Raw genomic sequence first — 20753 nt, 5'->3', positions numbered from 1 at the left:
GTTGTGCTTATAGCCCAACACCGTGCAGGACGTTTGGCATTTGCCAGAGAACACCAAGATTGGCAAATTCGCCACTGGCGCCCTGTGCTCTTCACAGATGAAAGCAGGTTCACACTGAGCACGTGACAGACGTGACAGAGTCTGGAGACGCCGTGGAGAACGTTCTGCTGCCTGCAACATCCTCCAGCATGACCGGTTTGGTGGTGGGTCAGTCATGGCGTGGTGTGGCATTTCTTTGGGGGGCCGCACAGCCCTCCATGTGCTCGCCAGAGGTAGCCTGACTGCCATTAGAGATCCTCAGACCCCTTGTGATCCTCAGACCCCTTGTGAGACCATATGCTGGTGCGGTTGGCCCTGGGTTCCTCCTAATGCAAGACAATGCTGGACCTCATGTGGCTGGAGTGTGTCAGCAGTTCCTGCAAGAGGAAGGCATTGATGCTATGGACTGGCCCGCCCGTTCCCCAGACCTGAATCCAATTGAGCACATCTGGGACATCATGTCTCGCTCCATCCACCAACGCCACGTTGCACCACAGACTGTCCAGGAGTTGGCGGATACTTTAGTCCAGGTCTGGGAGGAGATCCCTCAGGAGACCATCCGCCACCTCATCAGGTGCATGCCCAGGCTTTGTAGGGAGGTCATACAGGCACGTGGAGGCCACACACACTACTGAGCCTCATTTTGACTTGTTTTAAGGACATTACATCAAAGTTGGATCAGCCTGTAGTGTGGTTTTCCACTTTAATTTTGAGTGTGACTCCAAATCCAGACCTCCATGGGTTGATAAATTGGATTTCCATTGATTATTTTTGTGTGATTTTGTTATCAGCACATTCAACCATGTAAAGGAAAAAGTATTTAATAAGATTATTTCTTTCATTCAGATCTAGGATGGTTGTTTAAGTGTTCCCTTTATTTTTTTGAGCAGTATATTTCCACCAGTCTAATATCCATTGCTCATATTTCTTGGCCCAATCAAGTCTATTCTTCTTATTGGTGTCATTTAATAGTGGTTTCTTTGCAGCAATTTGACCATGAAGGCCTGACTCACCTTGTCTCCTCTGAACAGTTGATGTTGAGATGTGTCTGTTATTTGAACTCTGTGAAGCATTTATTTGGGTTGGGTCTTCCTTTCCTGTGGCGGTCCTCGTGAGAGCCAGTTGCATCATAGCGCTTGATGATTTTTGCGACTGCACAAATTTTTCGCATTGGCTGGCCTTCATGACTTAAAGTAATGATTGACTGTCGTTTCTCTTTGGTTATTTGAGCTGTTCCTGCCATAATATGGACTTGGTCTTTTACCAAATAGGGCTATCTTCTGTATACCACCCTTACCTTGTCACAACACAACAGATTGGCTCAAATTGATTAACTTCTATACAAGGCACACCTGTTAATTGGAATGCATTCCAGGTGACTACCTCATGAAGCTGGTTGAGAGAATGCCAAGAGTGTGCAAAGCTGTCATCAAGGCAAAGGGTGGCTACATTGAAGAAAAACTTTTTTGGTTACTACATGATTCCTTATGTGTTATTTCATAATGTTGATGTCTTCACTATTATTCTACAATGTAGAAAATAGTAAAAATAAAGAAAAACCCTGGAACGAGTAGGTGTGTCCAAACTTTTGACTGGTACTGTATATAAATCCATCCATGTCTGAGGATGTCGGGAGATTATGTAAAAACCGGCCACTAGGGACAAAAGAGAGAACCGTTAACTTCAAGTAGGTTCATCTGCCTCTGCTTCCAAAGGTTGCATGTTCGAAACTAGCAATAGAAAGTTATTTTTGTTTTAAGCCTATCCCAAACCTCAACCCTAACCTTAAGCATTCTGATTTAATGCCTAAATGTAAGAATTCAGAGTTAATGCCTAAATGTCACCCTAACCTTAGAAATTCAGAGATAAATGCCTAAACTTAACCTTATTAAACTTTTGGAAATTTGACGTTTGGAACAACTTCGAAATTTGACGTTAGAGAAACACGGATGAACGTCTAATTCTGACGTGTGACTGTGAGCTCGTTGGTTAGTATTCTGTATCTGCCTGGTTAACATAAATACCTTATTTACATAAGTATTCAGACCCTTTCCTATGAGACTCAAAATGTAACTCTGTTACATCCTGTTTCCATGGATAATCCTTGAGATATTTCTACAATTTGATTGGAGTCCAGATGTGGTAAATTCAATTGACTGGACATGATTTGGAAAGGAACAAATCTTTCTATATAAAGTCCCAGAGGTGACAGTGCATGTCAGAGAAAAAGACAAGCCATGAGGTCGAAGGAATTATCGGTAGTGCTCCGAGACAGGATTGTGTCGAGGCACATATCTGGGGAAGGATACCAAATAATTTCTGCAGCATTGAAGGTCCCCAAGAACCAGCGGGAGGAGGTAGAGAACTGGTCTGTCTGCCCAATATAAAAGGGTCAAAACTGTCAGAGAAATAAAATAGCATAAGTAGGAAAGTATACCAGTTTAATTTGAGGACGAGGATGTTGACAGCTCTGCCATACAGATTGCCAAAAAGTTTGGAAGAGATGTTTGATGTACCGATTCCATGGTACAGGGTGTATGAGTTGATATATAAAACGACGCAAGATTCAGCCGGTGGCTGATAGGTCGCTGTTTCGGGTCCCCGTTTTTGACCTTGTGGGAGATCTGTCGCCGTGCCCTTGAGCAGGGCATTGACCATGATTGCTTCTGTGTGTAGCTCTGGATGGGAGTCTGTTAGATGACTAATGTGATGTAGTTGTTGAGCGGCTTCACTGCAAGTATAGTGTATGTTTTAAACATTCAATAAAAACATTTTTATTTAAAAAAAGATCCCCAAGAATACAGTGGCCTCCATCATTCTTAAATAGAAGAAGTTTGGAACCAAGACTCTTCCTAGAGCTGGCTGCCCGGACAAACTGAGCAATCGGGGGAAAGGGCCTTGGTCAGGGAGGTGGCCAAGAACCCGATGGTCACTCTGACAGAGCTCCAGAGTTCCTCTGTGGAGATGGGAGAACCTTTCAGATGGACAACCATCTCTGCAGAACTCCACCAATCAGGCCTTTATGGTAGAGTGGCCAGACGGAAGCCAATCCTCAGTACAATATACATGACAGCCCGCTTGGAGTTTGCCAAAATGCACCAATAGGACTTTCAGACCTTGAGAAACAAGAACTTCTGGTCTGAATGAAACCAAGATTGAACTGTTTGGCCTGAATGCCAAGCATAAAGTCTGGAGGAATCATGGCACCATCCCTACGGTGAAGCACAGCGGTGGCAGCATCATGCTGTGGGGATATTTTTCAGCGGCAGGGACTGGGAGACTAGTCAGGATCGAGCGAAAGATGAACGGAGCAAAGTACAGAGAGATCCTCAATGAAAACCTGCTCAACAGCACTCAGGACAAGGGCAAAGGTTCACCTTCCAACAGGACAACGACCCTAAGCACACAGCCAAGATACGCAGGAGTAGCTTTGGACAAGTCTCTGAATGTCCTTGAATGGCCCAGCCTAAGCCCGGACTTGAACCCGATCGAACATCTCTGGAGACACCTGAAAATAGCTGTGCAACGACCCACCACACCAAACCTGACAGAGCTTGAGAGGATCTGCAGAGAAGAATGGGAGAAACTCCACAAATACTGGTGTGCCAAGCTGGTAGGGTCATACTTCAACTGTGCTTCAACACAGTACTAAGTAAAGGGTCTGAATACTTACATAAATGTGATATTTTTATTTTTAATTAATTGGCAAACATTTCTAAAAACCTGTAACATAACAAAATGTGGAAAAAGTCAAGGGGTCTGAATACTTTCCGAATGCACTGTACCATTGAAGTCTGACGTTTACATACACCTTAGCCAAATACATTTAAACTCAGTTTTTCACAATTCCTGAAATTTAATCCTAGTAAAAATGTCCTGTCTTAGGTCAGTAAGGATCACCACTTTATTGTAAGAATGTGAAATGTCAGAATAATAGTAGAGAGAATGATTTATTTCAGCTTTTATTTCTTTCATCACAGTCCCAGTGGGTCAGAAGTTTACATACACTCAATTAGTATTTGGTAGCATTGCCTTTAAATTGTTTAACTTCCACAAGTTCCCCCAATAAGTTGAATTATTTGTGAATTTTGGGCCATTCGTCCTGACAGAGCTAGTGTAACTGAGACAGGTTTGTAGGGCTCCTTGCTCACATACGCTTTTTCAGTTCTTCCCGCAAATGTTCTATAGGGTGGAGGTCAGGGCTTTGTGATGGCCACTCCAATACCTTGACTTTGTTGTTCTTAAGCTATTTTGTCACAACTTTGGAAGTATGCTTGGGGTCATTGTCCATTTGGAAGACCCATTTGCGAACAAGCTTTAACTTCCTGACTGATGTCGTGAGATGTTGCTTCAATATATCCACACCATTTTCGTTCTTCATGATGTCATCTATTTTGTGACGTGCACCAGTCCCTCTTGCAGCAAAGCACCCCCACAACATGATGCTGCCACCCCCGTGCTTCACGGTTGGGATGGTGTTCTTCGGCTTGCAAGCCTCCCCCTTTTTCCTCCAAACATAACGATGGCCATTATGGCCAAACAGTTCTATTTTTGTTTCATCAGACCAGAGGACATTTCTCCAAAAGGTACGATCTTTGTCCCCATGTGCAGTTGCAAACCATAGTCTGGCTTTTTTATGGCGGTTTTGGAGCAGTGGCTTCTTCCTTGCTGAGTGGCCTTTCAGGTTATGTCGATATAGGACTCCTTTTACTGTGGCTATAGATACTTTTGTACCTGTTTCCTCCAGCATCTTCACAAGGTCCTTTGCTTTTATTCTGGGATTGATTTGGGATTCATTTTTCGCACCAAAGTACGTTGATCTTTTGGAGACAGAACTCCTTCCTGAGCGGTATGACGGCTGCATGGTCCCATGGTGTTTATACTTACTATTGTTTGTACAGATCAACGAGGTAACCTTCAGGCATTTGGAAATTGGTCCCAAGGATGAAGCAGACTTGTGGAGGTCTACAATTTTTTTTCTGAGGTCTTGGCTGATTTCTTTAGATTTTCCCATGATGTCAAGCAAAGAGGCACTGAGTTTGAAGGTAGGCCTTGAAATACATCCACAGGTACACCTCCAAATGACTCATATTATGTCAATTAGCCTATCAGAAGCTTCTAACGCCATGACATAATTTTCTGGAATTTTCCAAGCTGTTTAAAGGCACAGTCAACTTAGTGTATGTAAACCTCTGACCCCCTGGAATTGTGGTGCAGGGAATTATAAGTGAAATAAACTGTCTGTAAATAATTGTTGGAAAAATTACTTGTGTCATGCACACAGTAGATGTCCTAACCGACTTGCAAAAACTATAGTTTGTTAACAAGAAATTTGTGGAGTGGTTGAAAAACGAGTTTTAATGACTCTAACTTGAGTGTATGTAAACTTCCGACTTCAACTGTATATGTTTTGACCATGACAGTTTACAATCTAAGGTAACACTGTCACGGTTTTTGTCGGTAATGGAGGACCAAAACGCAGCAGGTATGTGTAAGCTCATCTTGAGGTTTATTAACTTCCCAAAATGAACACCAAAATAACAAAACAAGTGAACGAACGATATACAGACAGTCTGGCAAGGCACAAGGCTAAACACAGAACAATCTCCCACAAACACACAGACAAACACACCCAACTAATATAGGACTTCCAATCAAAGGCAACACCACACAGCTGCCTTCAATTGGAAGTCCACCCCAATTAACTCTACATAGAAACACACTTACTAGACTACACATAGAAATACATAAACATAGACCATAAACCAAAAACCCGGAAATACTAAATCAAACACCCATTTACCAAAACACCACCCCGGACCACATAAAACAAATACCCTCTGCCACGTCCTGACCAAACTACAATAACAATTAACCCTTATACTGGCCAGGATGTGACAAACACGAAGTAATTTAGTCTCCTCAACTTGTTTAACAGCCATACCATTCATTACGAGATTCAATTAAGGTCCAGAACTGAGGGAATAATTTGCACCAAACACAGTGTTTGTACCAAATATAATGTTCAGGACAAGTTTATTACTGGCCACCCATTCCAAAACAGACGGCAACTCTTTGTTAAGGGTTTCAGTGACTTCATTAGCTTTGGTTGCTGATGCGTATATGGTTGAATCATCAGCATACATAGACACACATGCTTTGTTTAATGCCAGTGGCAAGTCATTGGTAAACATAAAAAAGAGTAGAGGACCTAGAGAGCTGCCCTGCAGTACACAACACTTTACATGTTTGGCATTAGAGAATCTTCCATAAAAAAAAACGTGGATTTCTATTAGATAGATAGCTCTGAATCCACGATATGCCAGAGGTTGAAAAGTCAGAACACATAAGTTTTCTCAACAACCGGTTATGGTCAATAATATCACAGGCTACACTGAAATCTAACAGTACAGCTCCCACAATCTTATTATAAATTTCTATCAACCAATCATCAGTCATTTGTGTCAGTGCAGTACATGTTGAGTTCCCTTCTCTACAAGCATGCTGAAAGTATGTTCACAGAAAGTAGCATTGAATTTGGTCGAACACAATGTTTTCAAAAGTTTGCGAAGAGCTGGCAGCAAGCTGATAGGTCTGCTGTTAGAATCATCAAAGGCCGCTTTACCACTCTTGGGTAGCGGAATGACTTTGGCTTCCCTTTCCTCTAGGCTCAGATTAAAGATATGACAGATAGGAGTGGCTTTAGTCAGCTACCATCCTCAGTAGCTTTCCATTTAAGTTGCAAATGCCAGGAGGTTTGTCATTATCGATCTATAACAATAGTTTTTCCTGAATTCAAACTTGCAATGCTTTTCTTTCATGATTTGTTTTTTTATACATGAGTCCGATGGCTCACTGTTCCTTGTTGGCATTTCCTGCCTAAATTTGCCCACTTTGCCAATGAAGTAATCATTAAAATAATTGGCAATACAGTTTCTTCTTTTTCCTGAGTTCAGTCACATCTTTTCTCAATTTGCAGTAAGTCAGCCAGTCAGATGTGCAGCTAGACATATTAGCCACTTCTTTTGCCCCATTTCTTTCAGCCACATCATCCACATAAGAGTCACAGCAAAATCTGTTGTGTTCACAATTTTAGGCCCAGTTTTTGGAACTTTGGCTTTCCTGGATATAGCCACTATAATGTGATCACGGAATACAATGGGTACAGATACAGCTTTAGAACAAAGTTCTACAGTATTAGTACAAATTTGATCAATACATGTGGATGATCTTGTTCATGTAGTGTTTGTCAACATCCTGGTAGGTTGATTGATAACCTGAACCAGATTACAGGCACTGGTTACAGTAAGAAGCTTCCTCTTGAGCAGACAGCTTGATGAAAATCAGTCAGTATTCAGGTCCCCAAGAAAGTAGACCCCTCTTTTTAAATCACATAAACTATCAAGCATGTCACACATATTATTTAGATACTGACTGTTAGCACTTCGTGGCCTATAGCAACACCCCAAAAGAAAAGGCTTTAGATGTGCCAGGTGAACCTGCAACCACAACACTTCAATAACACTTGACATAAGATCTTCTCTAAGCATTACAGGGATATGGCTGAATATATACAGCAACACCTCTCCCATAGCCATTCCTGTCTCTTCTATATGTTATATCCTTGTATTGCTACTGCTGTATCATTAAATGAAGTATCTAAGAGTCTCAGGAATGGCTGATATATGATTGTTATCTGATGGTAGCAAGTTATTGATTTCATGGACCTTATTTCTAAGGCCACATATATTAATATGGGCTATTCCAGCCCTTTCCTGTGTAGCTTACCAGACATAATATGGAAAAGAGCAAACAAAGCAAGATAAAAAAAAGAATATATATTCAGCATTCCATTAATCAGTTGGTATGTGTAAGTGTGTGTGTGTGCACTCCAGGGTTGAAGCTACGAACCCATAGTCTTGGCTCTCTCATCTCTTCCATGCTTTTGGGAGGGAGGGTGGACAATGAGCCTGTCATAGCAGATGTAAGCAATGTCCCCACACGCTCTGGCAGCTTTCATAGCTGGGATAAGTTATTGGTGCACAGCTTCAGGATAGTCCTCGTTGAGGAAGATGTACATTCCTCTCAAGTTGTTGGCTCTTTCCAGAACAGCTACCTTGTCCTTGAACCTCAGGAACTTGACCACTATTGGCCTGGGTCTGTCACCTGGGCCGGTGGTGGGTATTCCAGTCCTGTGTGTGCGCACCATCTCAATCTTCCCGTGGTCCAGCTTCAGTTTCTCCGAGATTATTTCCCTCATTTTGTCCTCAGACTCCGTCCAGGTCTCATGTGGAGATTCTGCAATTCTGTCCACAACCATGTTCTTCTGTCTTTATTGTCCCTCAAGATAATCTGATTTCTCCGTCATTGTTATCATGGATTCACATACAGAACTGATGTCCCCTCTCAATGACTTACAGATTGCTGTCATCTTGCCGTTCTCATGTTTAAACTGATCGAGCTGACCCTGGGAGAACGGCAAACTGTTCTTCAAATCATGGACCTTTCTGGTCAGGTCGTCCATTCTTTCATTAGTTGACTCCAGCTGTAATTGGACACTTGAAGCTATTTTGTTGTTGTTGTAACAACTGCAACTGTAGAACTATTTATGTTGGTTGAAAAGAACCTTCACCTGTGATAAAGAGACACCACTTGGACTCGTCAAAATATAATGACTTGCAACTCGACTTTGACTTTAACACCAATGACTCGTGACTTAACTTGGACTTTAGCCTTTTGACTCGAACTGACTTGATACCCTCCCCAAGTCCAAATACTTAAAATGATGCTATTAAAAAAAAGTGTGCAGCGCATCAACTCTTCATTTAACAGATTACAGTTTGAATCAGACAGCAGCCAATCAAATTGTGCCAGCTGACAAAAAGTTGAGCGTGACAGTGCAGAGGAACGTCAGACGGAGCCCGTGGAAAGATGATACCCCAAATTAATATTTTCGGATATAAAGACTACGCTGTAGTCAACAAAAAACAGATTGCAGCTTGCAAAACATGCGGGAAGAAAATTAGACGGAGGCGCAACAACTTCCAACTTTGTTCGACATTTGAAGCTGCACAAAGAACGGTAAGTCGTGGCTAATATAGCCAACAGCTATATATACCTTTGCTAGTGAAGCATGTTGGCTAACGTAATTAAATCAATGAGCCTCCACACAGTCAGTCAATGCGGGAACGTGATCATTGCACTCAAGATTGAGCTACGACTGGCTAGGCAGTTGGTAGCCTAAATCCTGCCTGATGTTACTGCTGTTCCTAAAACCATTGACATACATTAGCCTACTGTAACCACTCACAGAGAGGTGAGTGTGTGTGTGTGTGTGTTGGGTGATTGTGTACAAGCCTTCATCGCCCGATTGCGATCCTCGATCGCTATGGGGGGGGGGGGATCTCCATCTCATGTATTGCCATGGAAATATAAAGTTTATTTGGAAAGTAATAAATATATATTAACTCAGCAAAAAAAGAAACGTCCCTTTTTCAGGACCCGGTCTTTCAAAGATAATTCGTAAAAATCCAAATAACTTCACAGATCTTCATTGTAAAGGGTTCAAACACTGTTTCCCAAGCTTGTTCAATGAACCATAAACAATTAATGAACATGCACCTTTGGAACGGTCATTAAGACACTAACAGCTTACAGACGGTAGGCAATTAAGGTCACAGTAATGAAAACTTAGGACACTATAGAGGCCTTTCTACTGACTCTGAAAAACACCAAACGAAAGATGCCCAGGGTCCCTGCTCATATGCGTGAACGTGCCTTAGGCATGCTGCAAGGAGGCATGAGGACTGCAGATGTGGCCAGGTCAATAAATTGCAATGTCCGTACTGTGAGACGCCTAAGACAGAGCTACAATGAGACAGGACGGACAGCTGATCATCCTCGTAGTGGCAGACTACGTGTAACAACACCTGCACAGGATTGGTACATCCGAACATCACACCTGCAGGACAGGTACAAGATGGCAACAACTGCCCAAGTTACACCAGGAATGCACAATCCCTCCATCAGTGCTCAGACTGTCCGCAATAGACTGAGAGAGGCTGGACTGAGGCCTTGTAGGCCTGTTTTAAGGCAGATCTTCACCAGACATCACCGGCAACAACGTCGCCTATGGGCACAAACCCACCATTGCTGGACCAGACAGGACTGGCAAAAAGTGCTCTTCACGTTACCAGGGGTGACGGTCGAATTCGCGTTTATCGTCGAAGGAATGAGCGTTACACCGAGGCATGTACTCTGGAGCGGGATCGATTTGGAGGTGGAGGATCCGTCATGGTCTGGGGCGGTGTGTCACAGCATCATTGGACTGGGCTTGTTGTCATTGCAGGCAATCTCAACGCTGTGCGTTACAGGGAAGACATCCTCTTCCATCCTTTCCTCTCTCTCTCTCTCCCACCACAGGTTTATGATGGTCGTAAATCCCGTCACTCCTTTCCCCACACTGCCAAAATGAAAGTTGAGAATCCCTTTGTTAACATAGAGAGACAAATGGACATCAAAAGATTGAATGATTGAACAGTATTTCTGTATTCCAAGCAGTTGGAGTGGTCTGTGGACACTTAAGGAACAGTCATGTTGGGCATTGTGTCAAGAAGCAGTGCGGCTTTGTTTGGTTGTGTTTCGGGGGACGCATGGCTCTCGACCTTCGCCTCTCCCGAGTCCATACGGGAGTTGCAGCGATGAGACAGGACTGTAACTACCAATTGGATACCAAGACATTGGGGAGAGAAAGGGGAAGAAAAAAAAATACAAAAATCGACTGACTATTATCCAGCAGACAGACCAGCGATCACAGAGAGGGACAACAAAGGCATACACTTGTAAATATGTAAATTGCTATTACTTTTCTAATGAGCAGCTGTTCAGGTTCAAAGTATTAGCATTTACATGAGTGTATTACAGTGGGTCCACTCTGAGTTTCCCGCTCTTGAACTGTCCCCACCCCTTTCCTTTGTCTACCAAGCCGCCATAGCGGTTTCGTCCACTAGGGACTTTTTATTTGTATCATGTTAGTCACCAATGAATGACCTATTGTGTGTGTGTTTATGTAATTCTGTGATTGATTAGTTAGTTAGTTAGTTAGTAAATAATTAAGCCAATTTGTATATTGCTGATTTTGACGCTAGGGTTCGTGTAGATATCCAAGGGTTTTACGACGTTCAGAAATGAGACTGATGATGTAACAATACATTAATAGAAGACTGTAATTGATAAGATAATAGAATATTAGATTCGGGGGTTATATTCGGGAAATTGAAACTCTATAAACAACATTTTCCCGTGGTGCCTCGACTTCCAAGTTAATTGCTATTCCATGATTCGAATTACGGAATAATTACACATAGAGAATTGATTTGATAATATTACAGTCTTCATATTTAATGACAGCAAATGCTATGACAGCTGTACATCCCCTAACTTGAGTTCAGTCTTCAAAGTGGAAACGTTTAGGAGCAACAATGGTAGGTCACAAAACCTCACAGAACGGGAATGCTGAAGCGTGTAGCACGTAAAAATCGCCTGTCCTCAGGTGCAACACTCACTACTGAGTTCCAAACTGCCTCTGGAAGCAATGTCAGCACAAGAACTGTTCATTGGGATCTTCGTGAAATGGGTTTCCATGGTCGAGCAGCTGCACACAAGCGCACACAATCACCATGCGCTATGCTAAGTAGTCCCGTGTGGCTTAGTTGTGGCTTAGTTGGTAGAGCATGGTGTTTGCAATGCCAGGGTTGTGGGTTCGACTCCCACGGGGGACCAGTACGGGGAAGAAAAACAAATGTATGAAATGTATGCATTCACTACTGTAAGTCGCCCTGGATAAGAGCGTCTGCTAAATGACTAAAATGTCTAAGTATCGTCTGGAGTGGTGTAAAGCTGGCCGCCATTGGACTCTCAGTGGAAATGTGTTATTTGGAGTGATGAATCACACTTCACCATATGGCAATCCAATGGATGGGTCTGGGTTTGGCAGATGCCAGGAGAGTGCTACCTGCACGAAGGCATAGTGTCAACTGTAAAGTTTATTAGAGGAGGAACAATAGTATGGGGCTGTTTTTCATGGTTTGGGCCCCTTAGTTCCAGCGAAGGGGAATCTTAACACTACAGCATACAATGACATTCTAGACAAAGCGAGGTCCATAAAGAAATGGTTTGTTGAGATCAGTGTGGAAGAACTTGACTGGCCTGCACAGAGCCCTGACCCCAACCCCATTAAACACCCTTGGGATGAATTGGATTGCCAACTGCGAGCCTAATTGTCCAACATCAGTTTCCGACCTCAATAATGCTGTTGTGGCTGAATGGAAGCGAGTCCCTGTAGCAATGTTCTAAAATGTAGTGAAAAGCCTTCCCAGAAGAATGGAGGCTGTTATAGCAGCAAAGTGGGGACCAACTCCACAATAATGCCCATAATTTTGAAATGAGATGTTCGACGAGAAGGTGTCCACATACTTTTGGTCATGTAGTGTATTTTTCTATTTTTTTTATGACAAACAGATTCAAACAATCAATCAATCCAAGCTCTGCAGTGGCCATTTGATGAATAGAAAATGCAAATCAATTTATAACATTTTTGACATGCGTTTTTCTGGATTTCTTTGTTGTTATTCTGTCTCTCACTTTTCAAATAAACCTACCATTAAAATTATAGACTGATCATTTCTTTGTCAGTGGGCAAACGTACAAAATCAGCAGGGGATCAAATAGTTTTTTCCCTCACTGTACATGTACAGCATGCACACACAAATGTACACTCCCTAAAGCAAATGTCGCTCATTTACTTTCAAAAGACAACTGCCATAAACTTTAACTGACTGCCCGAACCTGTTTATCTTATGAACAGGTATGGACTTGTAGTATTGCTACCCCAGTCCTCTGAAAATCTTACAGACTCTGAGTCTGATAACTGGCTACTAAAAACTTGAGAGAAAGCTTTGTTCATACAGTAGTGTTTTTATTTTGTACCACATACTTGAAATGGTATATAGAAATTAGACTGATAAAATGGCTGTGTTTGCAATTACATTGATTAGCCTTATACCAGCCAGATGCAGAATACTAACACATAGCCCTCTGGTGACATTGTGTGAGGATGTGGGTTTGGCAAGTTCTAAGAATGTACCGGTAATCCTGTCCGCTTTGGAAAATGAGATAAAAGGATGTATTTCGCAGACAACAGCAGATGAGGAGTGATAATATGTTCCAAGTCATGCGACAATGCACATGACAGGGATGACTCTTATGGTGGGGTCTGAGTGAATAACAAGTGATGACTCTTATGGTGGGGTCTGAGTGAATAATAAGTGATGACTTTTATGGTGGGGACTGAGTGGAGATAGGGGGGGGAGGCAAGTGAAAACAGCAGCTTTGGGTTGGTTGTAGTTGGTCCCCCTACAGGCCTGAAATGTCATTTAATTTCAAATGGATTGACCATAACCACCACACATCACTAAGAAAAAGGAAATTACTAATAAAGAATAGTTAGCAATTTTGTTGCCATTTATTTGCACAAATGCAGGTATACAAACCATAGATCCTGACAAAGAAGTGGGCTGTCCAGACACCATAGGATAGGAGACATTCAGGGCCAGTTTCCTGGACAGATTAGGTATAGTCCTGGAGTAAAAAGCTATTTCTATGGAGATTCTCCATTGATCGTGCATTTTAGTAATGGACTAGGCGTAGTATGTCACAGTGGTGCTTAATAATAATTAATAATTCATTCAGACTCATGATTCATTAGTCTCTCCATAAGATCTTTAAGAGCTGCTAAAGAAGAGTAGCTCATGTTATACAATGGCTCCCTCTAGTGTCTGAGACAGTTGAAGAGAACAGATTACCAAAGCACATAGAAGAGGTTTCACAGAAGACATGTAGAAGACTGCTAAAGCCCTAGATATAGAGTTTGTTACTGTAATTTTTGGGGGCACATACAATTCTAATGAGAATGCAAAACAAAGTGATGTACCAGAAAGTCAGGTCTGAGGTCCTCTTCTGTGTAAAACTCATGAACCAACTCTAAGAACCGACTCCGGAGATGAGAAGCAGGTACGGGGAGTCAAACATTTAATTGGGAACAGACATAGAACAAGACAGGAACAGCGTCAGCACACGGATAAACAATGACATATGACAATCAATGCTGAAGTGGGGAACAGAGCGGGGAACCAGACAGATATAGGGAAGGTAATGGCAGAGGTGATTGAGTCCAGGTGAGTCCAATAATTGCTGATGCCAGGAGTGCGCAATGCTGGAAGAGCGGGAGCAGGTGTGACACCAACAGAACAATTGTGGCCACACCCACCAGATTAGACATGACTGATCGCACCACCAACTCAGGCTGATTCACTGGGAACAATCACGGGAATCGGAGAGACAAATGACAGTGGAAAGAGAGAAGTAGAGAGGGAGTAGGTAAGATAAAGAGCATACATGTACAGAAATCTAATTCTGGATATTCAAAGCACATCAATTATATTAATGCTATAGATTGTGGTTATACCTGCACGTTGCAGACAGTGCTCCTCAATGTTGAGTTTGATTGTCTGGTTACTGACAGGTTTGGCAGTCACACAGGTGTACAGTCGTGGCCAAACGTTTTGAGAATGACACAAATTAATTTCCACAAAGTTTGCTGCTTCAGTGTATTTAGATATTTTTGTCAGATGTTACTATGGAATACTGAAGTATAATTACAAGCATTTCATAAGTGTCAGGCTTTTATTGACAATTACATGAAGTTGATAAAAAGAGTCAATATTTGCAGTGTTGACCCTTCTTTTTCAAGACCTCTGCAATCCACCCTGGCATGCTGTCAATTAACTTCTGGGCCACATCCTGGCTGATGGCAGCCCATTCTTGCATAATCAATGCTTGGAGTTTCTCAGAATTTGTGGGTTTTTGTTTGTCCACCCGCCTCTTGAGGATTAACCACAAGTTCTCAATGGGATTAAGGACTGGGGAGTTTCCTGGCCATGGACCCAAAATATAGATGTTTTGTTCCCCGAGCCACTTAGTTATCACTTTTGCCTTATGGCAAGGTGCTCCATCATGCTGGAAAAGGCAGAGAAGGTAGAGATGCTTGTTCTAGGTCCCAAGAAACAAAGAGATCTTCTGTTGAATCTGACAATTCATCTTGATGGTTGTACAGTCGTCTCAAATAAAACTGTGAAGGACCTCTGCGTTACTCTGGACCCTGATCTCTCTTTTTTAATTTAACATTTTTCTTTCACCTTTATTTAACCAGGTAGGCAAGTTGAGAACAAGTTCTCATTTACAATTGCGACCTGGCCAAGATAAAGCAAGCAGTTTAACACATACAACAACACAGAGTTACACATAGAGTAAAACAAACATACAGTCAATAATATAGTAGAAAAATAAGTCTATATACAAAGTGAGCAAATGAGGTGCGATAAGGGAGGTAAAGGCAAAAAAGGCCATAGTGGCGAAGTAAATACAATATGGCAAGTAAAACACTGGAATGGTAGATTTGCAGTGGAAAAAAGTGCAAAATAGAAATAGAAATAATGGGGTGCAAAGGACAAAAATAATAAATAAATAAATACAGCAGGGGAAGAGGTAGTTGTTTGGGCTAAATTATAGATGGGCTATGTACAGGTGCAGTAATCTGTGAGCTGCTCTGACAGCTGGTGCTTAAAGCTAGTGAGGGAGATAAGTGTTATAGAGATTTTTGTAGTTCGTTCCAATCATTGGCAGCAGAGAACTAGAAGGAGAGGCGGCCGAAGGAGGAATTGGCTTTGGGGGTGACCAGAGAGATATACCTGCTGGAGCGTGTGCTACAGTTGGGTGCTGCTATGGTGACCAGCGAGCTGAGATAAGGGGGAACTTTACCTAGCAGGGTCTTGTAGATGACCTGGAGCCTGTGGGTTTGGCGACAAGCATGAAGCGAGGGCCAGCCAACGAGAGCGTACAGGTCGCAGTGGTGGGTAGTATATGGAGCTTTGGTGACAAAACGGATGGCACTGTGATAGACTGCATCCAATTTATTGAGTAGGGTGTTGGAGGCTATTTTGTAAATGACATCGCCGAAGTCGAGGATCGGTAGGATGGTCAGTTTTACGAGGGTATGTTTGGCAGCATGAGTGAAAGATGCTTTGTTGTGAAATAGGAAGCCAATTCTAGATTTAACTTTGGATTGGAGATGTTTGATGTGAGTCTGGAAGGAGAGTTTACAGTCTAACCAGACACCTAGGTATTTGTAGTTGTCCACATATTCTAAGTCAGAACCGTCCAGAGTCGTGATGCTGGACGGGCGGGCAGGTGCAGCCAGCGATCGGGTGAAGAGCATGCATTTAGGTTTACTTGTATTTAAGAGCAGTTGGAGGCCACGGAAGGAGAGTTGTATGGCATTGAAGCTCGTCTGGAGGGTAGTTAACACAGTGTCCAAAGAAGGGCCAGAAGTATACAGAATGGTGTCGTCTGTGTAGAGGTGGATCAGAGACTCACCAGCAGCAAGAGCGACATCATTGATGTATACAGAGAAAAGAGTCGGCCCAAGAATTGAACCCTGTGGCACCCCCATAGAGACTGCCAGAGGCCCAGACAACAGGCCCTCCGATTTGACACACTGAACTCTATCGGAGAAGTAGTTGGTGAACCAGGCAAGGCAATCATTTGAGAAACCAAGGCTATTGAGTCTGCCGATGAGGATGTGGTGATTGACAGAGTCGAAAGCCAAGGCCAGGTCAATCAATACGGCAGCACAGTATTGTTTCTTATCGATGGCGGTTAAGATATTGTTTAGGACCTTGAGCGTGGCTGAGGTGCACCCATGACCAGCTCTGAAACCAGATTGCATAGCGGAGAAGGTGCGGAGGGATTCGAAATGGTCGGTAATCTGTTTGTTGACTTGGCTTTTGAAGACTTTAGAAAGGCAGGGTAGGATAGATATAGGTCTGTAGCAGTTTGGGTCAAGAGTGTCCCCCCCCTTTGAAGAGGGGGATGACCGCAGCTGCTTTCCAATATTTGGGAATCTCAGACGACACGAAAGACAGGTTGAACAGGCTAGTAATAGGAGTTGCAACAATTTCGGCAGATAATTTTAGAAAGAAAGGGTCCAGATTGTCTAGCCCGGCTGATTTGTAGGGGTTCAGACTTTGCAGCTCTTTCAGAACATCAGCTGACTGGATTTGGGAGAAGGAGAAATCGGGAAGGCTTGGGCAAGTTGCTGTGGGGGTGCAGTGCTGTTGACCGGAGTAGGGGTAGCCAGGTGGAAAGCATGGCCAGCTGTAGAAAAATGCTTATTGAAATTCTCAATTATAGTGGATTTATCGCTGGTGACAGAGTTTCCTATCCTCAGTGCAGTGGGCAGCTGGGAGGAGGTGCTCTTATTCTCCAAGGACTTTACAGTGTCCTAGAACTTTTTTGAGTTTGTGTTGCAGGAAGCAAATTTCTGCTTGAAAAAGCTAGCCTTGGCTTTTCTAACTGCCTGTGTATATTGGTTTCTAACTTCCCTGAAAAGTTGCATATCACGGGGGCTGTTCGATGCTAATTCAGAACGCCACAGGATGTTTTTGTGTTGGTGAAGGGCAGTCAGGTCTGCAGAGAACCAAGGGCTATATCTGTTCCTGGTTCTACATTTCTTGAATGGGGCATGCTTATTTAAGATGGTGAGGAAGGCATTTAAAAAAAATAATAGGCATCCTCTACTGAAGGGATGAGGTCAATATCCTTCCAGGATACCAGGGCCAGGTCGATTAGAAAGGCCTGCTCGCTGAAGTGTTTCAGGGAGCATTTGACAGTGATGAGTGGAGGTCATTTGACCGCTGACCCATTACGGATGCAGGCAATGAGGCAGTGATCGCTGAGATCTTGGTTGAAAACAGCAGAGGTGTATTTAGAGGGCAAGTTGGTTAGGATGATATCTATGAGGGTGCCCGTGTTTACGGCTTTGGGGTGGTACCTGGTAGGTTCATTGATAATTTGTGTGAGATTGAGGGCATCAAGCTTAGATTGTAGGATGGCTGGGGTGTTAAGCATGTCTCAGTTTAGGTCATCTAGCAGCACGAGCTCTAAAGATAGATGGGTGGCAATCAGTTCACATATGGTGTCCAGAGCACAGCTGGGGGCAGAGGGTGGTCTATAGCAGGCGGCAACAGTGAGTGAGAGACTTGTTTTTAGAGAGGTGAATTTTTAAAAGTAGAAGTTCAAATTGTTTGGGTACAGACCTGGATAGTAGGACAGAACTCTGCAGGCTCTCTCTACAGTAGATTGCAACTCCGCCCCCTTTGGCCGTTCTATCTTGTCTGAAAATGTTGTAGTTAGGGATGGAGATTTCAGCGTTTTTGGTGGTCTTCCTAAGCCAGGATTCAGACACGGCTAGAACATCCGGGTTGGCAGAGTATGCTAAAGCAGTGAATAAAACAAACTTAGGGAGGAGGTTTCTAATGTTAACATGCATGAAACCAAGGCTATTATGGTTACAGAAGTCATCAAAAGAGAGCGCCTGGGGAATAGGAGTGGAGCTAGGCACTGCAGGGCCTGGATTCACCTCTACATCGCCAGAGGAGCAGAGGAGGAGTAGGATAAGGGTACGGCTAAAAGCTATGAGAATTGGTCGTCTAGGACGTCCGGAACAGAGAGTAAAAGGAGCAGGTTTCTGGGGACGATAAAATAGCTTCAAGGTATAATGTACAGACAAAGGTATGGTAGGATGTGAATACAGTGGAGGTAAACCTAGGCATTGAGTGATGATGAGAGAAATGTCTCTAGAAACATCATTGAAACCAGGTGATGTCATCGCATGTGTGGGTGGTGGAACTGAGAGGTTGGATAAGGTATAATGAGCAGGGCTAGAGGCTCTAGAGTGAAATAAGCCAAAAACACTAACCAGAACAGCAATGGACAAGGCATATTGACATTAAGGAGAGGCATGCTTAGCCAAGTGATCAAAAGGTTCCAGTGAGTAGTGAGGTCGGTTGCGGTCACGGCGATTCAGATAGCTAGCCGGGCCATGGGTAGCAAGTTGGCAGAAGATGGTCTGTTTTTAGCCACCTCGTGCATTTCCGTCGGTAGATTAGTGGGGTTCCGTGTGGTAGAGGGATAGTAGTTATAGTGGCCCAAGAAATAGTTATAGTGGCCCAAGAAAATTGGCCGATAGACCTATTTAGATAGCAGCCGATAAGACAGCTAATGATTAGCTGGCCGCAGATGGGCATTCAGGTTACGTCGCGACGGAGGGGCCAGTTGGATAACTCCCTCGGGCAGATAACGTCGGTAGTCCAGTCATGAAGGCCCGATGGGGCTCCGCATCGGCAGTAAAACGGGTCCGAATAGGTGATTGTAGCCCAGGAGTGGCTGATGGAACTCTTCAGCTGGCTAGCTCCTGAATAATTGATGTTAGCTCCGGGACCGACGTTAGCCAATAGTCACTCGGATAGCAGCTAGCTAGCTGCAAGATCCAGGTATAAATGTCCAGAGCTAGCGGTAGAAATCTGGGGATATGGAGAGAAAATAGGTCCGGTATGCTCTGGTCTGAGTCGCGTTGTACAAAACTGGCGATAGCTTTTCGAGCTAAAGGATAGCTGATGACAGCCAACCGTGGTTTTGACAAACATGTCAAGACTGTTTCAAGGACACCTTTTTCCCATCTACGTAACATTGCAAAAATCTGAGATTTTCTGTCCAAAAATGATGCAGAAAAATAAATCCATGCTTTTGTCACTTCTAGGTTAGACTACTGCAATGCTTTACTTTCCGGCTACCCGGATAAAGCATTAAATAAACTTCAGTTAGAGCTAAATACGGCTTCTAGAGTCCTGACTAGAACCAAAAACAAATTATCATATTACTCCAGTGCTAGCCTCCCTACACTGGCTTCCTGTTATGGCAAGGGCTGATTCAGCATATTTGATTGTTTGAATCATTAGCTTCTTTGATTCTGCAGGACTCTACTAACACTTATGGCAGTTTAGCGCCATCTACTGTAGAGCTCTAAGATGTAAATGACATGTTAACATCTGCTGATGCAGGTGCCCTCATCCTTATTCTCTAAATTCTCCTTGACCTGAAAGGGGCATTTTGTTAGGGCAGTATTGCAATAATTGCTAGTGTCGTGGCAAGGAAATCAATTGCTATGTCATATGATGTGATTATCTGATATGTTAATGTATAATTTGACAGTGGTTTCATTTCTCCAGCCCCATCCCTCACCTGTTTACCAAACCAGTGGTGGTGTACCCACTTTGTTATTGTTTGCACTGCAGATTGTCCCTTTAAAGGATTGATGCTTTTTGCCAATAATGCCCTATCATTGAAAGTGCAATTAACAGAGGAATAATAATATGCTCAGGTAATCTTTATTACCATGTGAACTTAATTTCAGTGTGTATACAGACACATTCATAGAGCTACCAGTCCTATCACTTGTTTCCTAACCTTCACATCAGGACTTTCATTTGCTACATTGCTATGTGATCAGAGAACAACTGTGATATTTAAGACAGTGAATTGATCTTGAGTTTCTCCTTCTCTCCACAGTACTTTGTGATTTCTAGCAAACAGACCAATCTGACACTCAGCAGGTAAAGGTCATCATGGGACTGTCTTTCTCTTTTCCAGAGAGGGTGTTGAAGTCTGGCAGTTTACTTTATGTAAAACATGGTACTATTGCATAGGTGCTCTTTGGACAAAGCAAAACCGATCTGGAGGAGAGATTTAAACATGGTCTG

The sequence above is a fragment of the Salmo salar genome, chromosome 04 (assembly GCF_965601325.2).
Source record: "Salmo salar chromosome 04, fSalSal1, whole genome shotgun sequence".
In the NCBI taxonomy this organism is placed as follows: domain Eukaryota; kingdom Metazoa; phylum Chordata; class Actinopteri; order Salmoniformes; family Salmonidae; genus Salmo; species Salmo salar.
This window is presented reverse-complemented; position numbering follows the sequence as displayed.